This window comes from Manis pentadactyla, chromosome 10 (genome assembly GCF_030020395.1).
Source record: "Manis pentadactyla isolate mManPen7 chromosome 10, mManPen7.hap1, whole genome shotgun sequence".
Lineage (NCBI taxonomy): Eukaryota > Metazoa > Chordata > Mammalia > Pholidota > Manidae > Manis > Manis pentadactyla.
Genome location: NC_080028.1, coordinates 1,904,424 through 1,921,053, shown reverse-complemented (window position 1 = coordinate 1,921,053; position 16,630 = coordinate 1,904,424).

Below are 16,630 nucleotides of genomic sequence, written 5' to 3'. Positions count from 1 at the left end.
AAGAAAGTTACAAGAGACAAAGAAGGACATTACATAATGATAAAGGGCTCAGTCCAAGAGGATATAACCATTATAAATATCTATGCATCCAACACAGGAGCACCTAATATGTGAAACAAATACCAACAGAATTAAATGGGGAAACAGAATGCAATGCATTCATTTTAGGAGACTTCAACACACCACTCACTCCAAAGGACTGATCAACCAGAAAGAAAACACATAAGGAGACAAAGGCACTGAACAACACATTAGAACAGATGGACCTGACAGATATCTACAGAACACTACACCCAAAAGCAGCAGCATACACATTTTTCTCAAGGCCATATGTAACATTTTCCAGAATAGATGACATACTAGGCCACAAAAAGAGCCTCAGTAAATTCAGAAGGATTCAAATTGTACTACAGCTTCTCAGGCCACAAAAGTATGAAACTAGAAATAAATTATGCAAGAAAACAAAAAAAGCCTACAAACACATGGAGGCTTCACAACATGCTCCTAAATAATCAATGGATCAATGACCAAATAAAAGCAGAGATCAAGCAATAGATGGAGACAAATGAAACAACTCAACAGCCCAAAATCTCTGAGATGCAGCAAAGGTAGTTCTAAGAGCAAAGTATATAGCAGTACAAGCTCACCTTAAGAAAGACAAACAATCCCAAATGAAAAGTCTAAACTCACAATTAATGAAACTAGTAAAAGAACAAATGAGGCCCAAAGTCAGTAGAAAGAGGAACATAACAAAGATCAGAGCAAAAATAAATAAAATTGAGAAGAATAAAACAATAGAAAGAATCAATGAAACCAGGAGCAGGAGCTGGTTCTTTGAGAAAATAAACAAAATAGACTTATCAAGAAAAAAAGAATGTACACACATAAACAGAATCTGAAACAAGAACAGAAAAATCACTACAGACACCACAGAAATACAAAGAATTCTTAGAGAATACTATGAAAAATAATATGTTAACAAATTAGATAACCTAGAAGAAACAACTTTCTAGAAAAATACAACCTTTCAAGACTGACCCAAGAAGAAACAGAAAATCTAAACAGAACAATTACCAGCAATGAAATTGAACTGGTAGTCAAAAAGCTACCTAATAATAAAACCCCTGTACCAGATGTCTTCACCATTGAGTTTTATCAAACATTTAGAGAAGACTGAATACCCACCCTCCTTAAAGTTTTCTAAAATGTAGAAGAGGAGGGAATACTTCCAAACTCATTCTATGAGGCCAGCATCACTCTCATACCAAAACCAGACAAAGACACCAGAAAAAAAGATGAAAAAATACTCAACAAAATATTAGCAAATTGAATTCAAAAATACATGAAAAAGATCATCCATCATGATCAAGTAGGATTTATTCCAGGGACACAAGGATGGTACAATATTCAAAAATCCATAAACATCATACACATCAACAAAAAGGACAAAAACCACATGATCATCTCCATAGATGCTGAAAAAGCATTTGACAAAATTCAACATCCATTCCTGATAAAAACTCTCAATAAAATGGGTATAGAGGGCAAGTATCTCAACATAATAAAGGCCATATATGATAAACCCACAGCCAACATCATACTTAACAGCAAGAAGCTGAAAGCTTTTCCTTTAAGATTGGGAACAAGACAAGGTTGCCCACTCTCCCCACTTTTATTCAACAGGGTACTGGAGGTCCTAGCCACGGCAATCAGACAACAGAGAGAAATAAAAGGCATTCATATTAGTAAGGAAGAAGTTAAATAGTCACTGTTTGAAGATGACATGATATTGTACATAAAAAAAGCCTAAAAAATCCACCCCAAAACTACAATTAATAACTGAATTCAGCAAAGTTGCAGGATACAAAATTAATACACAGAAATCTGTTGCACTCCTATATACTAACAATGAACTCAGAAATAGAAATCAGGAAAACAATTCCATTCACAATTGCATCAGAAAGAATACCTAGTAATATCCTAACCAAGGAGGTAAAAGACCTATACCCTGAAAACTACAAGACACCCATGAGAGAAATTAAAGACACCAATAAATGGAAACACATTCTATGCTCATGGATAGGAATAATTAATATTGTCAAAATGACCATCCTGCCTGAAGCAATCTACAGATTCAATGCAATCCCCATCAAAATACCAACAGCATTCTTCATGAATTAGAACAAATAGTTCTAAAATTCATATGGAACCACAAAAGACCCCGAATAGCCAAAGCACTCCTGAGAAGGAAAAATAAAGCTGGGTGGATTATGCTCCCCAAATTCAAGCTCTACTACAAAGCCACAGTAATCAACACAATTTGGTACTGGCACAAGAACAGACCCAAAGATCAGTGGAACAGAATAGAAGCCCATATAGAAACCCAAACATATATGGCCAATTAATATATGATAAAGGAGCCATGGACATACAATGGGGAAATGACAGCCTCTTCAACAGCTGGTGTTGACATGCAAAACTGGACAGCTACATGCAAGAGAATGAAACTGGATTACTGTCTAACCCCATACACAAAAGTAAACTCAAAATGGATCAAAGACCTGAATGTATGTCATGAAACCATAAAACTCTTAGAAGAAAACATAGGCAAAAATATTTTGAATATAAACACAAGCAATTTTTTCCTGAACACATATCCTCTGGCAAGAGAAACAAAAGAAAAATGAACAAGTGGAACTACATCAAACTTAAAAGCTTCTGTGCAGCAAAGGACACCATCAGCAGAACAAAAAGGCATCCTACAGTATGGGAGAATACATCCATAAATGACAGATCCGACAGGGGGTTAACATCCAAAATATATATAACTCACACTCAACACCCAGAAAGCAAATAACCTGATTAAAATATGGGCAGAGGATCTGATCAGACATCTCCAAAAAAGAAATTCAGATGGCCAAAAAGCACATGAAAAGATGCTCCACATGGCTAATCATCACGGAAATGCAATTTAAAACCACAACGAGCTATCACCTCACACCAGTTAGGATGGCCAGCATCAAAAAGACTAAGAACAACAAATGCTGGCTAGGATGCAGAGAAAGGGGAACCCTCCTACACTGCTGGTGGGCATGTAAACTAGTTCAACCATTGTGGAAAGCAGTATGGAGGTTCCTTAAAAAACTAAAAATAGAAATACCATTTGACCTGGGAATTCCACTCCTAGGAATTTATCCAAAGGAAACAAGATCCCAGATTCAAAAAGACAGATGCACCCCTATGTTTATCACAGCACTATTTACAATAGCCAAGATATGGAAGCAACCTTAGTGTCCATCAGTAGATGAATGGATAAAGAAGAGGTGGTACATAAACACAATGGAATACTATTCAGCCATAAGAAGAAAACAAATCCTACCATTTGCAACAACATGGAGGGAGCTAGAGGGTATTATGCTCAGTGAAATAAGCCAGGCAGAGAAAGACAAGTACCAAATGATTTCCCTCATTGGTGGAGTATAACAATGAAGCAAAAGTGAAGAAACAAAACAGCAGCAGATTCACAGACTCCAGGAAGGGGCTAGTGGTTAGCAAAGGGGAGGGCGGGAGAAGGGGATTAAGGGTCATTATGATCAACACACATAACGTAGGGGGGAGGTCACAGGGAAGGCAGTCCACACAGAGAAGACAAGTAGTGACTCTATAGCATCTCACTACACTGATGAACAGTGACTGCAGTGGGGTGTGTGTGGGGACTTGATAATGTGGGTGAATGTTGAAACTACAATATTGCTCATGGAAACCTTCATAAGATTGTATATCAATGATACAATAAAAAAAAATCTTGAGTAAACGAATTTGGCCATCTAAGCAGGTGGCCTTACCCTAATCCATCTGCCAATTTAGATGCAGCTGTTCTTCTGAGTTTTGTACCCAGACGTGGCTAACATTTCTAAAACAAAAGCTGTAAATCTTATTTGTGTCTATTTATTATGCATATCTGTGCATATGTTATAGAGATGTGATATATTTTCTGCTTCCAGATGGTAGTGCCAAAATTAATTTGTAAAATAGCTTGATTTAATTGGTTTAAAGAAAATATATATTTTTATATAAATTAACATATACATGTATGTATATGTAAACTTATATAAATTAACTATTCCTAAAATTCCCAGAAATATAATAGAAAGTAATACAAATACTTTTCAGGTTCACATGATCTGAGATATTCTTTTGATAAATAAATGCTAGTTTAAATTTATTGGTTTAATAAAATAGGCACAGCCTCAGGGTTATTAAGATTTAAATATAATGCAGGTAACTATTTTTACCTGAGTTTACTAATCAAAGAAGCTCATGCTATCTCTATATACAAAGTTTGTTAACAAGAGAAATAAGATGGTTAGCTGTTTAATATCTAATCTAATTGTTAAAAGCAAATAATTTAAATAAATGTAAATAAGATCAAAGCTTATATTTAAACTAAACAATAGATGTTCATTGACTAAATCATTTCCAAATAAGATAAACATGAAATGCTAAACATAAGTTTATCCACTTCTGGCTTTTTGAGCTTTACAGAAAGAGAAGATATTTGGGTCTACATTCCTTATGCCAGACTGAGAAATTTACTATGAGGAAGAACATACTCTTAAAATTCTTTTAATGCATTTATGTTGGCTAACACTACAGGATGCTAATATCTGGGAAGCAAAGATTACAAATAGTTAAAAAGTTGGAAGAAGATCTGAAAGTACAAAATGAACCAAAGAGAAATGTCAGAACACTTAGCTGATGAGCATAAATTAGCGCTGTGCGAACTCTGCACCGGGGCTGAGCGGATCCCGAGGCGGCAGCAGGTGCCCTGGGAGCTTCTCCCACTGTGGAAGGATGCACTGAGTTTCTTGGTTTTCAAACTGTGGTCACAAACCAATGGGGACTTACCATTAACATTTCTTTAAATAGAAAACCTAGATATTATCTATATCTATAGAAACAAATGGATAATAGATCTTCAATTTTATAATTTATAGATGGATTTGTTATAGATTTAGTTATCTGTATGAATCAGTAAATTTCATAAAATGCAAAATAGGGTGCATGCATGGATATACTAAAAATAGCAAATACATGTCAGTTTCTTCAACTTCTATTTCAGTTACTTACATGGTTTTATATGTTATATGTGTGTAAGTATGCGCTCGGCCATTATATGCACTGCATTTCCTGCTGTGAGATGACTCACTGTGTTTTAAAGCTATTGTTCTCATGTCACAGGAACCTGAGTAACTCAAGGGTCTGTGGGGCTGCTGACAAGCCCGGTACAGGAACCACCACCTTTCTGTCCCGCACGCAGTGACAGCCCCTCAGGGCCAAGCTGTGACCACTCCAACAGGCTCACACTGGGCTGCCTTGTCTGTGGATTTGCAGCCAGGCACCAATCTTTATTTAAAAGAACCCCCCTCCCATTTCTTATAACTCCTTGCAAGGCTGAGAATTCTGGTGGTGGCTCCCTAGATATTTACAGCTCTGCCATCAGTTTAGAAGTTGCTGTCCCATTTTTCAAATCTTTAGTCTACTGACTGCACTTAGAGCAATGATGGGGGATCCTGACACCCCAGCTGCTCCGTCACTCCCCGTCTGGCAGAGCGATGTCAGGATGACCCCACAGACATGAGTGGCTCTTGTACTGCAATCTCCAAGAAGCATATGGTTTAACTGTATTATATGGAAAGGGTTTATATTCATTTAATGTAATACATAAGCAATTATGCTGTCCTCTAAACCTGGAATTATTCTGAAACAACTGCCTTGCATTTCTTTTCTAAATCAGCTTTGTAAGTTTTTGAAATTGAGAAAATATTTGAACTTGAATAGGTTGAAATTGTCTGCAAAAGAGATTTTTTCTTTTACAAAACTACTAGAAATAATAAAAATGAAAGAAAATCACTATATAAAAAAGAGGGTGTGTGTTTTGGTAAAGGAAGGAGTGAGGGCTGGCAATACATTTTTGGTAAGGCAGAAAAAAATGATTTTGTCATGAACTAAAATGGTTGCCCCAGAATCAGAAGGAAAAAAAAAAAAAAGCACAAAACTAAATGGATAGGGGATGTTGTAGAGGATCTACGGGAAGGGATCATGAGAAAATTTTATATAGACACATCAGCTAAAATTTAAATTATTATAAGGGTTTAATTAAACTTTAATATTAGCAGTACACTTATATAGAACTAAAGTTCTCTGTTAAAAAGGCAACATTTTCTTGAAATATTGACTGGTCTTTTGATATGACAGTTTACCTTTTAGAGCAATCCACTTAGAAAAATATTTTGTGTTTTAGCAAAATAATTTCCAGTCTTTCATGTCACCTTTCTCATCAGGCCTTTGATCACTCAAGTGAACAAAGTCTTCTAGACATTGAAAGAGCTAAGTTTTGCTCAAAAGTATATAACCCTGTATATTTTCCTTTGAAATCTTTGTTATTTTGGCTGAATGCATAATTGTTTCATAATTATTTGCATCCAAACCAATATTTTTGACAGACTTGCCAAAAAGTCAAATTCTAGATGAAGTCCTTTTGACTTAGGACTAACTTCATGATAGATGGTCCGGAGGCCCCAGATGTTGATGTTTTGTATTTGTATTCTTTGATTAATTTTGTATTCTCTGCTCTTCTTCCAACTTTTTAACTGTTTGTAATCTTTGCATTCCAGAGATTAGCATCCTGCATTGTTAACTGTGTTTTTTCCTTTCTGATTCTGGGGCAACCATTTTAGTTTAGGACAAAATTATTTTTCTTTCTGCCTTACCAAAAATGTATTTCCACTCCTCATTCCTTCTTTTACTAAAAACACACATCTCAGGAGATTTATTCCCTCTCCTTAGAAAAAGGAGAGATGTTAAGCTAATTAGGCTTATTTGATACATTGAATTACACGTGAGACATTGTCAAACAGGTGATGTTAAACCTTCTTAGATTGTAAGTGCAGGATGTTATATCGGTGTCCTAGAAAGTATGTAAAATTCCTACAATTCTGATAAGTCTATCCTAGTACGTGTCACAATTCTAATTATCCTGAAATGCAATCAAAGAAATTACTGAATTCCCTTGTCAGTTACACCACTATGAATTCTCATCGGATCTCTGACCATGGCTATTCTTCAGTCTTCTGTCCTTTCCAGACAGTTACTGTTTTTCATGAATCTCTGAAATAAAGCACTTAGACTTTGACAAGCAGTCTAGAATACAGGTTTTCATAACTTTAAGATCATAACACCAACTGGGGGAAGAATTTCTGAAACCCTAATGGAAAACTGATAGCTTTCATGTTTTGTTTTCCACAATTAAATCCTTTTCCTTCTCTGTAGGCTAGCTAAGTTCCAGCAATTTAGTAAAGTGTACCCTTACAACAAAGGTCGACGCATTTATCTTTCCCTCGCCCTACCAGCTCCCTCCAGAGTTCTGAAACTCGTTACATATATTACCATGAAAAATAATATTTAACTTGCATAAGTTCAATAAGAACCTGTTCTCCTTGTAACAAGACGCCCAATGCACCCAGCCCCAACCTGCTTTGATCACAGCTGATAAAAAGATGTACTTCAGTAGAGCAGAGACCTAATTACTTCTGCTGAGAATTTCCATGCTTTGCAAGAGCAGTGTTGCCACAGCATGCATGCGCCCGGGAAACAAGGACCTGAAACATCGCACCTCGCAACCCAGGGGGTTTCCTCTAGTGGAAAAAACATCTCCGGGAAGTCTCCTCAAACCCCCTGGCAAGGCTCCCTCGGGTGCTGATAACCAGCCCTCCCACCCTCAGCTGGGGTCTCATGTTGCATCACGGGCAAGCACCAAGCCCAGCCAGGACCAGCATACCACCTGGCGGCCTGAAGGAAGAGATTTCTTGAACTTGAAGACCTCCGCCCCTCTGCCCTCGCTGCTGCTTACTGGTCCTCCCCCTTTTCTCCTGGAGACCCAATGCTCTCAGCCACGTGGCTCCATCCACTGCAAAAGGGGGAAAGCTCTCCGGCTGTTTGGGTCCAAGTTTGCCACCAGACACCCGGTGTGCCACCCTGCTGGAGCCTTTTGGGTCTTTCCTGAAACTCACCTCTTCCTTTGGTTCCAAATGCCCCGGCAGCTGCACAGGCCTGTGGGTGCTGTGCTTGGTGTTGGGTTGGGTTGTCACGGCCGGAGTTCCCGGTCCTGCTTCCCCATCGCAAGCACACCAGGCTCAACGAAATAGCTGCACCTTTGCCGGCCACACAGTCCTCACTCCCGACGTCCTCGTCCTTACCTGAGCAGGACTTGTTCTCCTGCACCCGAGGGAAGGACAAATAGGTTGAAGCTTCTTTGTAATGATCTTAGAAAAGACTCCTTCAGGAAGAGACGGCCTGGCACAGAATGCCGCTCTGACTCCCCCGACCCCTGGCCTGGATCAATCAGGAAATCCCAGCTAAGGAACCCATCAATACCCAGGCCTTACCTGGGGGCCGCCAGCTCGATGCATTTGTGTTTGAGGTAGAGAACATCCCCAGCCACCTGTGAATGTTTAGGCAGCTGGCCAGTCAGAGGTCAGAGCTCACTGGGACATTCAACCGTGCCTGTCAACATCCAACACAAACCAGAGGCCGCCCACCCTCCCCGCACGGAGTCCTTGGCTGACTTAAGTGGGAACGTCCAGGAGGCACATGACCCTGGGCTCGCAGCTGCAGGAGCCCCTCTCTGCTATGGGGCTGGAATGCCGTTCCCTCCCCGACCCTGGGAGAGCCGCAGACGCCAGGACCAGAGTGGCAACGGCCCCAGCACCACCTGAATCATCGGCTAATGTAATTCTGGATAATCACACAGCCCTTGCGTTCTCCTAACAAGCAGGTGTTTGCGGGGCGGTGAGACCCACCTGTGTTGCTCAGCTGCACCGCCCTGGAGAGGTAGAAACCCAGCACAGCACAGGATCAGGACAAGCACACCGGCCACGACAGACCCCACCTGCCGCTCTGGCTTCTCACCCACGCAGCTGGCTGCCTTCAGGTGCGGCTCCTGCTTTAGAACCGTCATACCAACTGGATTGGCCGTCTTCCCTTTAATTCTGCCTGACCTATTTTTACACTTTGCACCTGATACCTGCCCACCTTTGTAGAAATGACGCCCACTAGGGTGATGCCAGCTCCGAGCTTCGAGGTGACCTCCCCTGCTCACAAGCCTGGTAAGGGGTGGACTTGGGGTGGAAGATGCCCAAGAATCCTCACCACTCAAACGTGGCCTGCATGGCTGCCACCCTACATACTTTTCCTCTGACGTGGGACATGACACTCCGGAGAGGTCCCTCCTGGCACCGAGGAACAGAACCAGTAACTGTGGAAAGCCTGACTCTTGATTAGCAGTGGTTTTGAGGAAAGATCTTGACCAAAAGGGGACAATGGGTAACTCAAGGAAACCTCATTAAAATCAGAGCCGGGAAGCCCCGCGGGTGAGCTCTGGGCAGGCACCGCTCCCTGTGCGCCTCAGCCGTGGGAAGATCAGGAAGGGCGTTTGCCACGTGGGAAGTTCATCTCTGCTTTTTAAGGAAAAGAAGGGAGACACCCCCTGCTCAGCAGCGGCACCCTCACACGCCTGCAGCCGGCCAGAGGCCACCACAACCCCTGCTCTCCAGTGCACGTGTGTTCAGAACAACCCTCCCCAGCTTCCCCCGAAACCCGAATAAAAGGTGACCTGCTCTTCGGACTCACCTACGGCTCCCCATAGCTTGCTTGGCCCTAATTGCAACTGCTGTTATTCCCAAGTAAATTGGTTTTTGCTGGTATAACAACTGGCTATTTTATTTTTAAGGTTGACACAATAAAGATGCCAAATAGGATGGTGGTTTTCAGTTGGTTTCCAACTTCAACAGGAGAAAATGAAATACAGGTGCAGTGTGAGGGAGGGCTCCCCAGGCCAGGGCCGTCCCAGGGCTTGGGGTCTGCTCCGAGCTCTGCTTTACTGAATGAACTGCACCACAAGTTAAAGTCGAGCAGAGCATGCACTTCCCAAAATTAGTAGCTTTGGCATGAGAATTATTTTAAGAAACAGGCTCAAGAAAAGTGCTGAAAACAGCGTAAGGGAAATTACATTTTAGGGGTTCTCCACTTTTGGGGTACCCCTATTTGCACCCTCTCTGGAAGAGGGTGACCCTACATTTCCAGAAACTCTTCTCCATGGAGAAGTGTCCTGATGATGGGTTCCAGCTCCAGGCAAGTTCTCTATTGATTCAGTGAGACCGAGGAATGACAATGGAACATTCTTGGGTAAAGGGGTTTATTACCAGGCTTGCTCTCCGGAGGCAGGTCGAGCACTGGAATCACGTCTGCATCCAACAGTCTGCTGCCTCCGCAGCCGTCTCAGCCTCTGCTCTCCTGCAGCCGTGCAACCCAGAACCCTGGGCGGAGCTCTTTATATAGAATCAGTAATAATGTATTGCCTGCGGGTACGTAGTGAACAAGCTAACCAGGGCCAGGTGAGAATTCGGCCATAGGAACCTTCATTTTCTCCACAAGAAGGCAGGTGATAAACCTATACAGAAACCCTTGCTACCCAACGTTCCTGACACCTCCATGACTGGCTCTCCACCCCCAGCATCTTTCTTTGTTTTTAGCTGAAGATGGTACCAAAGATGGTGGCTTGGGCCATCTGGGGGAAGTCACTCAGTTTCCCTGGGTCTTTCCCATGTATACATGAGGTATACATGTCAATATATTTCTGCTTTTCTCTTGTTTGTCTGTTGTTTATTGTTGGGGTGGGTGGGGGGATTCAGCCAAAAACTCAGAAGGTGGAGGGAAAAGTAATTTTTTCTCCCTTATGAGGTCATATTCCCAAGCAGGGCCCTATAGCATTAGTTTGGGTTGGGTCAGTAGGTGTATTTTTTTTTTTTAATGATTAAATGATGAATTCAGCTGACTTTTTAAGTCAAAGGACTTGGATTTTTAAAATACCAACGTGCATGGTGTCTCTAACAAGGGCGGATCGCATGCTACAACTCACAGGCGTATTAGGGCCGTCACGGTGGGGTGCGGCCGTGTGGACGGAGCTGGGAATAGAACTTGGGCTTTCCGCCATGAAGCACCGTGATACAGGGCTGGACGTGTCCTCGGACAGGCCTGCAGTCAGGCCCCTGCTGCCCACCTGCTACGTGATCTCTAGCCTGAGCCACTGATTTCTCTGGGGAAAAGATGGAGCACCGCGTGCGGCTGAGGATGTGCACGTGGCACACAGTCGGGCCTCCGCGGGCGCAGCTGCCATCGTGGGCTCGTTGAGCAAGAGACAGAACTCCACACCATCCATCTGAAAGCACTTCCAGTCGTCTCCTGGGTTCTGGAAGAACAGACTATTAATTTGCTTATTAAATGCTTAACCAGCTCTGCTGTTTTATCTTAAAAGGATTAGGAATAAGACAAGAAGCAAATTTACCTAACAGGTCGTGAGTCCATCAGATAAACAGCTGTGATCTGAGCAGTTCCTTTGAAAGGCTCTGAGGGAGGCTGCTGTCGGGGAGGCGACGCCCGGCCAGGCCCGGGAGCAGCCCGGCTCCGTCGCCGGGGAGCCCGCCTGGTTGGCGGGCAACGCTGAGGAGGAGCAGGAGTATTTTTCCACGGCGCTTCAGAGAAGTCTTTTATTTTTTATTTTTTGGTGGGAAGTAAATCTTCAGAAGTGCAAATTAAAATTGAACCAAGTTCAGGATAGCCAGGTGTGATTTTAGCAACAAAATTAGAAGCTCAGGAATCTTCCAAGCGAGTTGCAGGGAGATCGGTGGAGGGAGGCTTGGTGGGACGGTGGTTTGAGTGTTAAGGGGGAGCAAGTCCTCGGGCAGGAGAGAACGATGCTCCCAATTGTAAGCAAGAGGAAGCCCCTGAGCTCTGAAGGCTGCCCTCGGGGGCATCTGCCTGCAGCCGTAAGGGCCTTGGGGACCAGCCAGACCTTATCCGCGAAAGCGCTGCCCGTGCCCCTGGCACCGTCTCTGCCGCGGAGCTTCTCACTCGGAGCACCTACCCCAGTGCAGCTCCCAGGGCCTCACAGTCATGGCCACCCTGTCCCAGGCTGAGCACCCTCCCATCTTACCTGCAGCCACGTGCCGCCCTGCCATGCGGCCTCAGACCACACCCCAGGACCTCAGGCTGATCCGCACGACCCTGTCTCTGCCCTCAGCTCCCCAACATCAGCTGAGTCCCTGGCACACAGCAAACCTTTACAGTCACTAAATAGAGGAGGGGCATCGGCTTCAGTATCAGCTCTTGGTCCAAGGTACGGGAAGGGAGAGTGTATCTCTCTTTACCAGGTTCTGCTGTTCTTCTTTTAAAGTAGGTGGGCCTGGGGGAGGAAGCCGACTTACAGAGATGGTGAGTCCGTTAGATGAAATAGCTGTTGTCTTCCAGATTTCTTTGAAGCTAGCTGGCATTCTGAATCCCAGAGTGTCCACGTTCTGTCTGCACTGATGTTAATGAAACAAAGGCTTGATGTATTGTGCATTCATTTCCTAGGGTTTCCATGACGAATGACCATAAACTGGGTAGTTCTGGAGGCCAGGAGGCCAAACTCAAGGTGTCCATGGGACTGGTTCTGTCAGGAGCTGCTGAAGGAGAACCTGCCCCACGTCACTCCTCTGGTGACCGATGGTGCTGGTGATCCCTGGTGTCCATCTGGCAGACGCATGTCTCCAGTCTCTGCCTCTGTCTTCACGTGGACCTCTCTCCATGTCTCTCCTGTGTCTCTTGTAAGGGCACCTGTCTCTGGATGTAGAGCCACCCTGGTCCCAGAGGACCTTGCTTGAGACCTTGACTTACTGACACCTGAACAGATTCTGGTAATCAGGTCACCACCATCAGTTCCAAGAGGGCATATATTTAGGAGGAACCACCCTTTAACTCACTGCACGTGACTGTATGACTCACTCATCCATTAAACCAGGACTTAACAAGACAACCAGAATGAGGGCCCAGGGACAGGGGTTGGCTTTAGTGATCCGACATCAGCTCACTACTTCAGGCTCATTGTTGAAAGGATTACTCTGTGACTGAAGAGTCTTGAATTATTGCATTTTACAGAGAAATGTGATTCCATGATTTTGAGCTCTGTAGAGCAGATCTGATGAGACCCAGAGGTCATTCCTCCTGACTGGTGACCTGTCATGCCTTTCCACACGGAGACGTGTCATCCTTAGCTGCTCACACGCTGGTGTGGCCCGCGGGGAAGGGCCGGAGGATGTTATCTGCCTATTATTGCCCTAATGAGGCACCACTGATGAAAAGGTTTCAGATCTGAATGCTAAGCAAGGACTTACTTTTCTTAACACACTGGTAAGGCAGTAAAGACGCATGACCGGCTGTCTGTGCTGCTTCTATCAAGAAGCTCAGAGCTAAGTGCAGGACTGTGATGGGGGCTGACCCAGGACCCAGTGCCTACAAAGCTGCTTTACCATCTCCCCCACCAACCCCATCCCTGGCCTGACAACTAATTCAGATTATATTTTTCCAGATTATAGCATATTGATTATTTTATGGACTGTATATTTTTTTCTTCATGACTTCAAGATCTGTGGAATGAATTAAGGACTGAACGGCTAACTGGATGGATCAATGGATGACGGATGGATGGGTGGATGATATGTGTGACAGGAAGAGGATATTTTAAATTCACATGGCTATTTGATTCAATCTTAACAAATATAAATACTAAAAACAAAATTACAACTCTTGTTTAAGTTTTGCCAAAGCAGAACTATTCACTCTATTCCCTGATTTTTTTACATGATTCAGGTAGTTTTTTTCCAGTGTTATATGACTGAAATTAATATTGTGGGAATCAGTGGTTTGGGTATAAATTTTACAACAAATATCTGACTCAACAATCAGTCTGTCCACACGTGGTTTTTCCAGTTGTAACAATGACAAACACCACGTGTGCTTTCCAAGTGTGTTATTCATATGCAGTTCCAGTTTTCCTAGTTAAGTTTTGCATATTTAAATTTTGTGAAAATGGTAATGCATTTCACTGTGTGAAGTTTCATTTCCTCACATTTATTTTGTGTTATTTCCACCAGCGATGTTCAGTATGAAATAAATTAAATGGCTAGTCCATATGTCTCTTTTATTTCGAAAGAAAATTGTGAGAAATTCCCCTCAAATGTTTAGAGTGACTCTTTGGTTCAGGATTTGCTTCTATTGATGCCATTTTTTTTGAGGACCCAAAGCAAATGGAGGGCTGAAAACCGGATGTGACACATTAGGGTCGGGTGGCAGGTCCGGGGCTCGCCTGGGCTCCCCACTGTGTCCTGGGGGCTGCTCATTGGTTTCTTGTTAGGTGTCACACAGCAAGGTCCACACTAGTGGTTCCAGGGAGGGTGGTGGCCATCCCCATCCCACTGGCCTCCTCAGCCCACCTCTCCTCCTCACCTATCTCTCACCCCCTCAACCCCAGGCGCCCCTTGAGCATGCCAGGGTCACTCCTTGGCACTCCGTACCCTGCAAAGGGCAGGCTCACAGCTCGCCCCTCCTCTGTGCATTCCCCTCTGTCCAGCCTTAGGCATGGATGTTTCCTGACCAAGGGCTTGCTCCAAAACTGAATGAGCAGACACACTCCTTGGGCATGTGCGCGGCATGAGTGACCGCCGTGCTGGAGTGCCCCTCGCCGACGGCAGTGCTGCCAGGAAGCAGTGTGAGCTGGGAGTCTGAGGGTCCCGGCTCTTCAGCTCAGCCTGCCCTGTGCCCGGCCTCCCCTCCCCTGCTCCCACGCTGCCATCACCTCTGCTTTCTGTGCCTCTTGCCCCTGCTGGACCTCCCCTCAGCCCACACCAACTGCGGTCCAGAAGGTCCCCTGCTGAGCCCCTAGCGCACCATGGCTGGGGTTTGTCTGAGTCTCCACTGTGCCTGGGAATCTAGCAGTGGTTCCCTCGGGCTCCCAGGGCTTAAACATCATGAAACAAAGGCTGTAAGAGTGTTTCCAGCAGTGGCGAAGTTCCCCAGCCCTGGTGCCCAGATAACCTCGTCCACTCCCAGGACTCTGGCCTCCCCCAGAGCAGGCACTGACTGTCTGAGGGGAGGTGGACCCCGGAGGAGCCGGAGAGGATGGGGAATCGGGACCGGCAAGGGAGAGAAGGGAGGAAGCTACCTTGCAAGGCCATCCCTCTGGGAATCCGAGGGTGCAGATCGTGTTCCAGAGAGGTGGCCTCATGGCTGGGCACCCAGGCCTGGGTGCTTCCCTCCAACAGCAGACAGGTGTCACTCTCTGCCAAGCCAGTGGGCTCTGGGCACGGAAGGGCAGGTCCAGGGGCTGCCATCTGCAGAGGGAGTGTAGGGGGCTCCTTCAGCCCCCTGGAGAAGCAGGCAGAGGTAACAGGGATATTATCAGAAAGCCTTCATGGCTGACGTGACATGTGTCTGGAGCCTAGGGCAAGCAAACTTTCATCTCAAAGAGCACCCCAGGCAGGGGACCCTGCCAAGACCTAGACCATATATGCAAGTTGAGGAGCAAAGAATTATGGTGACGGTGACATCCCCCCACCCCACTCAGCAGTGTCACCAAAGAGAATGTTAAACAGTCTATGAGCATTTCCTCCGAGAGACAGAGTAGATATCACCAGCTTTCTGAGCCGTATTGTCCTCACTGCCACCTCTCAAGTCCACCTTTGCAGCCAGAAAGCAGCAGTAGATGGAGTAAGTGAGAGTGGCTGTGCGCCAATAACTCTTTATTTATAAAAACAGGCAGAGGGCCAGACCGGCCCACTGGCTGCAGTTTGCGGATCTCTGCCACAGGTGGCTTTAGGGTCTTACCCAGGAGCTTGTGAAATGCAGTCACACGTGTAAATGCAGACAGCAGGGGACCTGCCCTGAGGAGATGCGGGGCAGCCTTGAGGCCCACAGAAGGGGCAGCTGCTCGGGGCACACACATTGCCTTCTGCCTCTGCAGGGCCGCCTTCACGATTACTGAAGACACACAGACGTGCCAGCCCAGACAGACTAGCGACAGCAAGCCCCGCACGTGAGGCGGAGAGGATGATAGAGCCAGCGGGGAGGGCGGATCGGTGTCCTCTGACTTGTCAGGCCTGTCAGGCTGTCAGAAGCCCCCAGGGGGGGGCACCTCTGACTCGTGGCGCTGCTCTGACGGAGATCCCTAAGCATTTGGTAGCTGGCTGTGACTTGGAAATGCACCGTGTGAAATGTCTTCACTTGACCAAGGGCCCCAGGTGATGTTAGAATAATCATCATCACATATTTTGCATGTTGTTGAAGAGCATATTGGAATAGTATCACTCATGTCAGCTTCGCCAGCAGAAGTGATTGAGGAGCAAAGCTCCCGTCTGGTAGAGATCACAGGGCCTCTGTCTCCCGCCCCACAAGAGGCCAGAGAGGAGAAGAGCTTCACCTGTCCCCGGCTCCTCTGCCTGGAGAGAGTCTTAATTCCACTTTACACACTTTCAGAAGCTCTGCTGTTGGCTCGATGTATGAACTGGAAAGAAGAGGCCCACGTGTCTGTGTTGGGTGCACCCACTGAGCTCCTGCCTCTAGCAGGAGCCGAGGTCCCGCCCTGACGTCTCATTTTGCAGAAAATGACTGCAGACTCCGCTCCGCGTGGGGCTCCTGCCCAGGCTCCAAGGCCTGGGTCCCCAAGAGTCGTCCATCTTTGGATGGTCCTTCGGGACAA